This window comes from Coenobita brevimanus, chromosome 57 (genome assembly GCF_032717465.1).
Source record: "Coenobita brevimanus isolate Jiangsu-jjx chromosome 57, ASM3271746v2, whole genome shotgun sequence".
Taxonomy (NCBI): Eukaryota; Metazoa; Arthropoda; class Malacostraca; order Decapoda; family Coenobitidae; genus Coenobita; species Coenobita brevimanus.
Genome location: NC_137010.1, coordinates 48,852,006 through 48,864,691, shown reverse-complemented (window position 1 = coordinate 48,864,691; position 12,686 = coordinate 48,852,006).

Below are 12,686 nucleotides of genomic sequence, written 5' to 3'. Positions count from 1 at the left end.
GACAACAACCAACAATATCATCTCCTGCCCCCTCCGTCTCCCAGATCATTACGCTGATGCAGAGGTCAAGAGATCACTCGACGCCTTGCAAGTAGCTTAACGACAAACCAGCAAATCTGCGGACATCGTCTCCGAATTAAAAGCAAATTTCTACAAAAGCAACCGAGACTACAAGGTTAGCTTCAGTTCTACAAAGACTACAGCCATCTACAATCAACTACAATTAACAACTCTACGTCGTCTGTATAATCTTCTACACGCACCTACAAGAAGCGGCAGTCTTCATCCCCCAACGAGTAAATCACAAGAAAAAAGGACCAAGAATACATCAAGAAAGAAAGAAAACAAACAAACAAACGAAGAGTGAGAGACGATTCACAACTCATAACCACCAGACCTCACCCTCCTCTCTCTGCTACATCCACCAAACCCCCAACGCTTACGCAGGTGTGAAGAGGTCAATGCACGAAGCAAACACCAAGTCCATATTTACAACTCATCTTACTCACTCGTCTTCACTCAAGTTACTCATCGCTACTCATTCACTCACCACAGCTACCAGTGTGGGAAGTTGAGGTCATCATGCGTGCTTGCTGAACAGACGCCACGTCAGTCAACACACCACCTGCACCACCACTCACACCATTCTCACCACGGTAAAAATTAGTAAGTTACATAGTTACTTCATTTATACAATACACAGTGATAGACAATAAGCTTCTGCACAAACATAAAAAACGTGCTGTATAGTTACAGTTTAAATACACATACTTACTTCAATTATCTGCATAACTCAAATACTAACTAATCACCAACAATAAATATTCTACACTGTATATATTCATTTATCTATTATAACATTTATTTACTACCAACGAGTGTTACCATTTATACCTACGTAAAATACGTGTTTCATACATACAACTATACATTAATTATATCTACAAAGTAATAAAGAAAATATACCGTCACAGTTACTCAGTGAGCGATTAAAAGAACTATATTAAACATTTATTAATTAAAGCTACCTAGTGGAAACAGACAAATTAAGTTACAAGGTAAACTAAAAAAAAAAAAAAAAAAAATGGCCAACACAAATGCCGTTAGCAAGAGTGAACATCTTCAACACAATCGTGAAGACAATGATTTCCACACAGTGCTGACACACATATTACTCACGATAGGTACAGGTGAACAACAAGTCAGTGTGTATAGTTAATACTGTATATAGTATATATATATATATATTTTATATAAAATAACAAAATATGGGACTATATAATATCATTTTCAGTAATATCTGTGCAATATAAACTAAACTTTAAAAAAGTATCTCAAGGAAATTAGTCAGCAATTATGCAACCATGAACAACATGGAAAAAAGCGTACACAAGCAAAGAGAAACAAACTATGGAAAATCAATACATACAAAACAAAAAAAAAAAAAAAGAAAAGGAAAGGAAAGAAAGAAAGAAAAGTAAGAAGGAAAAAAGAGAAATAAAGTAAGATCACATAACAAACAAATGAAAATAAGTGTAAATGTTACTATATATGCCAAAATACCACATAAACTACAAACAAAAAAGCAAATTGTTGTCTCCACATACAAGTGGCACGACACATCATCACTATCATCGACCGCAGCATATGTTAGGACTGCAGTTATTACAATTATGTTACTCCATATTATAATTATGTAACGACAAACGATTGCATTATGTTACACTAACTACAATTATGTACCTACAACCGATATGTAACGACAAACGATTGCATTATGTTACACTTTGCCAATTATGTAACAGTTGCATTAACAAGATGTAACTTTTATGTAACTTTAACTACAATTATGTACCTACAAACGATATGTAACAATTATGTAACGACAAACGATTGCATTATGTTACACTTTGCCAATTATGTAACAGTTGCATTAACAAGATGTAACTTTTATGTAACTTTAACAACAATTATGTACCTACAAACGATATGTAACAATTATGTAACGACAAAACAGTTGCATTAACAAGATGTAACTTTTATGTAACTACAATTATAAGGCCAACACAATTATGCATTAACACAATATTTAGTAACAATTCATAAAATGTTACAATTATGTAGTACCACAATGTTAGTACAATATTATGTCATACAATTATAGCACAATTCTATATTACCAGTATCATCATACAAGTTAGATGAAATATTAGACATTACTAAAGTGATAACTCAAATATGTAATGTATAACTTAGCAGTATTACCATTGCACAATTATATTGCATTTATTCCAATATGTATTCAACTTATTTAAAATGTAATATTACTGAATAATCACTATTTACTATGCATAATATATGTATACAATATTCATACAATTATGTTACTTTACAATATTATGTATTTCACTTAATTAGCTTATAAGTTCATTATAATGTGTATGTAGTATGTATTAATATATTATAACTATTAAATGTCGATGGTACGTCATTTTCGCGCGGCCGAGCAAATATAGGACTACATAATAGATAGATAGATAAATAGATAGATAGAGAGACAGATAGAAGCAGGAAGTCAAATGATGAGAAGGTGTTGTGTTTGCGAGAAGCGAGCAGCGCTAAACGCTTACACGGGGGAAAGCTGACGACAGCGGCCAGTAAGGAGATGATTCAGTTAGCTGTCAGCAGTCCTCTCGTGAGAAAGTTCTGTTACCATGAGGAAGATACGTGACACACACACCCTACTACACGAGATGTGAGGAAAGAGAGTTTAGAAGGAGACAAGCGACCCTATAGAGAGGTCGAGACGGAGATTAGCTTTAGAACAGAGAGAGAGAGAGAGAGAGATAGCGAGACAGGAAGGTAGCTACCCAGGACTTATACTATTATACCTGTTTAATATTTCCAAGACAAATAAAAATAGTCCCATACTATTCTTTACCTCTCCCGTCACTACATGACATCTGGTGGGGAAACTACTACAAGATATAAAAGCCGCTCGACCACAAGTCTAAAATATACTTCTCTACAATTAACTACAAAGTCCTTATGACACAGATACACACAAGTGTAATGGTCGGATTTTTTTTTTTTATCCCACCGTTGTTGTCACTGTAACGGTGAGAAATTGGATTTCCCACCGTTGTTGGTTCTGTTTAATTTACTCGTTGATAATACAAATGGTACTCAACTTAGTCTCCCCTCAATGACTGATAAAATATTCACCTCAGTAAAACAAAGGAGGGGTTAGCACTTCGACTTTGAATGATAAAGGTTAATTGTTTAACAGATAGTTTTGGTAGCGTTTGTAGTTTTGGCCGAGTTGAGAATAAGTCAGTACCACGTGTGTTAGTCGTTCCCAAAGCGGAGGAATCTTGAACTGGAAGGGGAGTGAGTTATGCGTGAGAGGACATAATTCCCTTGAGTGGGTATTAAAATTACATATACTTTACTTTATTAAGTTTATACTTGTTAATCAACAGACATTTTGAATTACATGACCTTTAATCATATGTAAAAGGGTTGTATATTAAGCCATAGTTTGAGCAAAAGTCATACAATATTGTTACCAAGCGAAACAGTTTGAATATTCAACAGTGACTTCTGAGGTCATCATACCACACTCTTTATTATCGGTTAGTCTTGGGCTCGTCAATAGCCTCAAAACTGGGACATTTATTGACATGAATTGTCTTTTCGGGCTGGCATAGCCTCGAACCAAAAATAATAACTCTTGTTCTATTTCTTCGGGGCAGTATAAACTCATCACACAATTCACTAAAAATTCATAATCACTATTAATTCATAATCACTAATAATTCATAATCACTAATAATTCATAATCACTCGGGCTTGTTTAGCCTCGAGGGACAACTCAAAAATCACATTTTCTTACAACCACTAAATTCACTTCAACACTCCCAATATTCCTAACCTATTAATAAAAGAGAAAAGAAAACGGTTGATGAGTTTGAATTCGCCTTTCCGTTACATGACCACATTAACTTTCAAATTCTGTACCTTATCTACTAAAAAAAAAAAGGTTCACCTAATTGATTCATAATTCAATTTCTACTACATTCAGTTTATAAAACTATTCATAGGTAGTGTAAGTGTGTGTGTACATCAAGTCTATGGGCAATATCACATGATGGCCTCGTGCACGCCCCAAAGTCAAGGTGTCTGTGAACTGAATCAACGTCTGTTATCCACGACGTCTGGGTAGCCAATGTCTACGTTGAGCTTTTAACAACATTACTTCATATTGTTCACGACAAGCAAGAATTAAAACCAGCAAGGGGGGAGAAAGGAGGAATGTGTACAGCTCACCTGAATCAACGTCTGTTATCCACAACGTCTGGGTAGCCAATGTGGCACGTCGGGCACGTAGGGACGCTACTGCTAGATCAAATGAGACTGTGTTTTTGCGATATGGTGAGGTTTATTTCTCTTCGCTATTTATATAGTAGAGTACACATGACGTTGGGACTTTTGACTGAATTGGGGAAAATTTGAGATTCATTCCTTACTACATTTTAATACTGAATTTACTGCCATCCCGCCTTGAGTTTGGGGTAGCTTATGCCATATAGTGACGGCTAAGGCAAGCGGGACTATTTGGTCCTCACAAATTACATTATCTTGGCCTTTTTTGACTATAAATTTCACATATTTGGATTCTAGCAGCTTCATTAGTAAGCATTACACGACAATGATATGGAAAGAATTGCATTCCCATTATTATTCTGTTTAAGGTTTAAACTTGGTGCCCGGCAACGACGCACAAGCAAGGGGAATGTTGCACACATCTGTTATTCGTTACTCCCATAGCTCAACACTTCCAGTTACACCACCTATGCACAGATACAGAGATATAAACATATAAAAATAAAGTTATCCCTACATCGATCATTAACACATGAACAGGAGCCTTATAGACTAGTATTCAGATTACACCCTATCTAACTTAGAAATTACAGTGCCTCTACACATATACATGAATACTAAATTTGTGGCATTACACAAGCACACACACACACACACACACACACACACACACACACACACACACACACACACACACACCTCGATTGACTGCTGGCCACGTCAGATGGGGTGGCTGGTGCTCCTGGGTACCCTAGTCCAGTTTGTTGGCCCTGGCTTGGTTCATCAGTTCATCCCTTCTTATTAAGGCCTTAGAATTCCTTTTACATCTTTACACTGTTACGCTCATGTCTGGACAACAGAGAAGTCTGCCGTTGGTGATTTTTGTGGTTATAACTTCGTATTTTGAACTCCAGTACTGTCCGCCCATGGCTGCCAGGACCAGGATTGTTTGCACTCTCCACCACAGCCTGAGGAAAGGGAACTGTTATCCACCATCGACTGTGATCAGCAAAATGAAGTCAGTGCACTTTTTTCAAGCAAGAAGGAATTAATGAAGTTGGAATTTTCAACGAAAATCAGTGTGTTGACTACCAAGAACATTGTCTTTAAATGTCTAAGTTCCAAACCATCCAAACACTTCGAAATTCCCCTCATATGGTATCAACTTCCATCTATGTTATTGTTTACTGTTAAATCATTCTCTATTACACTCTCCGACACTATCAACATCACAAACTACATCCACTTCTTACACATTCGTTCTGATCGACGAGGTGATGGTGTCGTCATTTTCTGTCAGGATGAACTTCGTCCGTTACACGTGATCACGGCCCGGTTTTACTGGGCCGTGACTCTGACCATCAATATCCCAGAGGGTGTGGAAGCATTGTGGCTACGTGTGTCACCACCCTCGCATCTCCATCACGTGGCCTCCATCATTTGCTGCGTGCTGTGTCACCCACCACGAGCCTCCACATGTAACCTACTTCTCCAGCATCTCATTCAAAATTCAGATGATCTCAGAACCAGGTATCCTCCCCCCAGACTTCTCTTATGTGGTGATTTTAATAAAACTGACACATTCAAGCACACCACTAGGTGACACAAATTTTTAACATTCCAACACATGGTAACAACACATTACTTAATATTGAATGATATGCTGGCTTTCATCTATCACCAGTACCTTTATCTTCTTTGAGCGAAGCAACCATACCTCTATCCTTTGGTCCCCAAAATCCACCCTTGCACTGAAAGAGAAACCCCATACGTTAACTTTAGATGCCTAACTAACTCAGCAGTTCGTGGCCTTGGCAACTGGATTGTGCATCACCCTTGGATAGAAGTCACCACAGTTCGAGATGTGAACAGTGGATCAACTATCACAATATAATTACTCAGGCCTTTCGTCACTTTTTTCGGGAAAAATCTCTGGAAATTCATCCTTCTGATGCACCATGGATTACCAGCCACATTAAACATCTCATTCAGCAGAGTAATGAGGCTTTCCACACATGGAACACGGGTCAGTATAAATCATTATGAAACAAAGTCATTAGAGGAATAACAGTAGCCAAAAGATCATATTATCCTAACAGACTTAACAGCTAAAACACACCAATGTAAGCCAGTTGTACGACAAGCTGCGACAGTTGTGTGGTCTTAAAATTCAAACCTTAACCTTCCTTTGTGTTGCCAACCAGTCTAACACCGAAACAGCAGAAACTATTAACAACCATTTTACCACCATATGCCAGTAGTTACCTGAACTTTACTAGGGCCTTCTTCCAACATATCTCCCCCCCCCCCAAATTACCCACAACTGTTCTCAAACACGAAGTCGCCTCCCACCTTCAGAATCTGAAACGTAAATGCAGCTCCACACCCCTAGAATTGCCAGTCCACCTCTATAAGGAATTTTCCATTTAACTCATTAAACATCTTACATCTGTCATCAGTGTTTTTTTCCAACAGTTTAAATGCCCAGACATGCAGAAATCATCTTACATTACCCCAGTTCCTAAGTCCCATAACCTAAGCTCCTCAATGACCTACGACCCATTGCCATTGTCCCTATCCCTAGCCTGACCCGCAAAAGCTTTGCTGCAGACTGGACCTACTCAGACATATCAAGTAAAATTGATATACACCGGTACGGTAATGTAAGATCATCATCTACCGCTCACTACCCCACCAGTTTTCTTGATTTCATACACAAAAACTTTGATAAAAGCAAAACATCAGTTGCAGCAGCTTTCTTTGACTTTACCAAAGCCTTTGACCTAGATCACACAAACATCATCGCCAAAGCTGTACATCTGTGTCTTCGGGAATTTCTCGTCTCCTTGCGAGCAGATTTCCTTAATTATAGCCAACAAGACATACGATTCAGGGGTACCATCTCCAGCTTTCAAAGCCTCTCGTGTGGTGTCCCTCAGGGTACACGAATGGGAGCATTGTGCATCCTCATTCTTGTTAATGACACCCTACAAAACACACAACATTGCTAGAAGTACGTCGACGACTCCATCATGGCTACAGCCATCGACAACAGTGCACCAGACTACACTCCTTCAAAACAACCTGAACATTCTTCAGGCCTGGACAGTGATACCCACCCTACCATTAACAGCAACAAAACAGTAGTCATAAATTTTGACCTAGACAAAGTACTTACACCACACCCAACACTCAAACTCGGAAACCATACCCTAGAAGTAGTGAAGCAGTGCACACCACCAAATTGCTGGACATCCTCATTGACGACAAACTTCATCACAAATTTCAACCGTCGCTGCTGCTTCCTTTAGACCACACACACTACGCACGCTGAAGAAAGTGAGGGGTCACCGTTCTGGACCTTACACATCTGTACGCTACGTTCATTCTTCCCAAGCAGAGTTAAGACTCGCCAGTCTGATCTTCATCCCTCAACATTACAGAACAAAACATACTCGAAATTTTTTAGAAAAAGGGCAATGAGAATCATCCTTGGCCCGAACTTCACCATCTACAATGAAGCTCTCACCCAGCTGAACCTTCAGTTTATCGGAGCTCTTCATGCTTACCAACTCCAACTGTTCAGAAAAAAATAATCAGTGACCTACGCCATAAACACCTGCTGCCCCCTGAAGCTCCCCGTCCCCACCGAGCCGTTTGTCACCACAATCTACTGGTACCCATCAGAGCCAGAAAGGACCATTACAAACAGCACCATCCCAACAATAGTTAACTTCCTTAATACATGACTTTTATAACTATGTAGTCGTCTACCAGCAGATCACGTCCTACTTATTTTACTTTTAAATAGTTCATTTTCTGCATACACTTACTTGTACAGGTACATTCGGCAAGATTTCCGACTGGACCACCTGGTTGCGGGATTTGGTGCAAGAAAGGAATTTTATAAAACTGAAAAGTGTATGGAAGGAAGAAATAGACTGAGGAAACACATCTGGTCTCAGCCTAAATTACAGTGTGGAAGCCTCAAAACTTCTGACTTGGTCTGATTTGCTCCTGTTGTGAGTTTATCAAAACCTTCCCTCTTTCACTTCCACATTATGCTGCGTTCTTCTGCCAACACTCGGCTGGAAAATCTATCTGTTGGGTGGAATGCATACAACAGCAGTGCTTTCCAAAGAAGTATTTCTCCTAATGTGTTTCATCTTATGCGATAGTATTTTGGGTAACATGTTGCCGTGGATTGAAGAATATATGTAGAGGTGAAGTTTAGAATGAATGAAATAGGAAAGATGCTGAGATGAATGGAAAAAGCTTTTAGATGTCGTGTGCTTAGAATGGATGTAAAGAGAAGTCTGTGTGAGGGAGAAGTGGTACCGACTGCATTATGTGGGGCTGAAACATGGAATATGGGAGTAACAGAGAGGACGAGTTTGAATGTAATGTAGATGAGGTGTCTGAGGAGTATGTGTGGAGTGACGCGTATGGATCAAGTGAGAAATGATGATGTGCGAAGGAGAACTTGAGTTATGCGGGAGATTGCTGTTCGAGTTGAGCAGAGAGTGCTGTGATGGTTTGGACATATGGAGGGAATGGATGAAGAGCGATTGGTGAAAAAGATAACTGGATCGGATGTGAGAGGTGTAAGGCTGAGAGGAAGACCACGAATAGGATGGATAGACAGTGTGAAGACAGCGTTAGATGCGAGAGGGATGTCTGTAGAGCAAGGAAGAGTGGCTGTGCATTAGAGGGATGAATGGAGAGAAATTATGATTCCATAAATGGTGACGCGGCCTCGAGGGGATATTCTTCCGCATTTGTTCTGATCAGCTGATCAGGTCAGGTGCAGGTAAAGGGATCGGTCCATTATAATGTGGCAGGGGTAAACCAGCTGTCGGACCCTGCTGTGGATGTCGCAGACCCCACTGCGCAGTTGGCCCTCGTGCTGTGTGATGCGGTGAGGATCTGTCCCTCCTCCTCTTGGGGCTAAGAAACGGATAAATGTGTGTGTGTGTGTGTGTGTGTGTGTGTGTGTGTGTGTGTGTGTGTGTGTGTGTGTGTGTGTGTGTGTGTGTGTGTGTGTGTGTGTGGATGAGTATATTGGGAGCATATCGTCCTGTCTCAGCTACTCCCTGTTTATTGGGGGGAAGCAGCCTCTCTCTCTCTCTCTCTCTCTCTTTCTCTCTCTGTATATATTACATAGCCTATGATTTCATCATCCTTTGTGTAATTCTAACGTCCAGTATGCTGCATGTTTGATCACAAGCGTGTTCTACCTCACTCCCCCCTTCTACCCTTATAGTAGAGTAAGTCGTTCTTTCTGTTGTTCAGAGCAGGATTGTCAACTCTTTGTCCCCTATGGCTTCATTTGTGCGTCCTTCTTACAAGTTGTATCAAGCTCTGCCGGCCCCTATATAATGAGCTCAGTCTCTGCATTAATTGCCACTTAGATCTACTCCTCATTTTGCTCACATCTCTGTCCTCCCCTGTACAGTTGTTATTATTGTGAGTGCTCAGGAAGTCTCCAGCCATTTAGCAGCTGTGTAATTTGGGTATAAGTGTTATTACATTTTTCCTTGTACTGTCTAGCACGAGGTGTTGATTCGTAGGCCTAGTGAGGTTTTTGTGATTCATGTGTTTTTATGTCAGTCATTTTTTATAATATTTTGTATCTGTAATAATATATCTTGCATTAACTGAGCATTATCTGGTTTTCTCATTTTATCAGGGCTGACTTGGATAAATTTACTCTTGCTAATATCGTGTTAATAGAGGCTATTGCAGTTAACCATATATTTAACCTGTTTTTTGCTATTACATTATCCTTATGAGTCCTGAATGTTTAGTTGTTAGTTTGAGCATTAAACTTTAACTTATAATTTTACCTAACTCTTTTGTTTTGAACCTGGAACTTTGCGGGACAGTTTTCTCTGTTCCGTAACATAAATTTGGCGACCTCTTATCAGGATATGCAGGATATTATCATAAGGATATTGGTTGATATTTTGTGACTGTGATTTATTCATGATGTCTACTATTACTACTTTTGATGAAGCCAAAGATTTTTTGTCAAATGTGCAAACAGTGTGTGATGTAGAAAACAGAACAAAGAATGAACTTAAGCTTGTTGCTCAACAATTGGGAATTGTTGTTCGCTCTCATCATTCTAAAGATCAAATTGTCGACATGATTAATGAAAGCTTGTTTAATGTAACTCCTCCAAATGAGCAAACGCAGATTGAATTAGCTAAGTTACAGCTAGCCCTGCAGGAGGCTCGTGCTAAGGAGGCTGAGTTTCAGGCACGTTCTCAGGAGGCACAAATTGAAATTGCTAAGATTCAGGCAGACCATGAGTATCGCATGAAACAAGGTGGAACTGGATCATCTAGCTCTGATGATTTTGATGTGGCTAAAAATGTTAAACTTGTCCCTCCTTTTAATGAATCTTATTTAACAAAGTATTTTCAGTTGTTTGAGAGGGTAGCTACAGGTTTTAATTGGCCCAAAAAGTATTGGCCAGTACTCTTTCAAACTGTTCTCACCGGTAAAGCTCAAGTAACTTATGCATCTTTGCCTCAAGATCAATCTGATAATTATGATGTAGTTAAGAGCTTGATTCTTAAGGCCTATGAGCTTGTTCCTGAAGCCTATAGAGTAAAATTTAGGACAACTTATAAGCACGATAAGCAATCCCATGTTGAGTACGCAAAAATCAAAGAAGATCTGTTAGAGCAGTGGTTAAATTCTAAGAATGTAAATTCTGATTTTGGTAAATTTAAGCAGATGATTTTGCTGGAGGACTTCAAAAGGTGTATTAATAATGATGTAAGCCTATATCTTGATGAGAAAAGAATAGATAATTTGTCTGATGCTGCAGTTTTAGCTGATGAATATGTTCTCACTCACAAGAGATATTCTAAAGAAAAAAGGAAAGCTGAGAGTAAGTACGTTGCCTCTACTCAGAGTACAGGTAACAGGAAAGAGAATAAGGCTGATGTTTCTCAGGAAGTAAATACCAGCTCCACCTCTAGATTTCAGAAAAGTAAATGTACTTTTTGTAGTAAGCTTGGTCATACTACGGAGAAATGTTTCAGGAGACAGCGTGATGTGAACAAAAAGGAGTCTTTGAATATTCAGTCAATTGGTCTAGTGTCCATCCTTGAGAGTTCCCAGAATTCTTTAACTGAATTAATTGAACCTGCTTTGAGGGGTAATTTAAATTCTCATGATGAAGCTCCTCTTTTGAGCAGTAACGTGGGTGACACTCTCAAGAGTTCATGTGCTAATTTCCTGTCTGATGGTTTTGTCAGTCCTCTGGACAGTAATGACAGGAAATCAGTTAAAATATATCGTGATACAGGTGCTTGCCAATCCCTTATGCTGACCAGTGTTCTAGGCTCTAATGTTAATTCCTTTGATGAAACTGTAATCTTACAAGATGTAGGGAATAATTACTTCTCTGTCCCTCTGTGCAGAGTGAATTTAGAGTCTGGTTTTGTTAATGGTTCTGTTATGGTTGGGTTGGTTGAGACACTCACAGTGTCAGGTGTAACTTTCTTACTTGGAAATGATATTGGTGGAAGTCAAGTGTGTCCAGCTCCTCAGTTGTCTAGTGAGTCAGTGGCTGCGACCCAGGATTGTGATGTCCCTGATGTGTTCTCTGCATGTGCTGTCACTAGGGCTAAGTCTAAAGTTACTGGTAACTTAGAGGATAATGATGATGATGATGTTATCCTAGTTGACACTTTTCTTGCTAATTTGGACCACTCACCAGATGAGGCAGTACCCCGTAGTGTTGATAATTTGTCTCGTCAAGAGTTGGTTGAGTTGCAGGTTGCTGACCCTGAGTTGAAAGGTCTAGCTAACTCTGCTTGCAGTGAGGAAGAGTCAGCCGGTGCTTCTACTTGTTATTATATAAAGTCAGGAGTACTTATGAGGAAGTGGAGACCCCCAACAGCATCAGCCGACTGTGAATGGGAGGTTGTACATCAAGTTGTCATCCCTCGTGTTTGTAGGCAGGATATCATTAGAGTGGCTCATGATTCCAGTTTGGCAGGACACCTTGGAGTGAGGAAGACTGTGGCACGCATTTTGAAACACTTCTACTGGCCAGGTATCTTCAGGGATGTTTCCTGGTATTGTAAGTCTTGTCACACCTGTCAAGTTGTGGGGAAGTGTAATCAGACCGAAAAGGTAGCACCTCTAGTTCCCATTCCTCCTTTTGAGGCGCCATTCACCCGTGTGTTGGTGGATATTGTGGGCCCTCTTCCTAAGACTTCTTCAGGATTTCTTATGTGTTGACCCTGATTGATATGGCTACTCGTTATCCTGAAGCCATT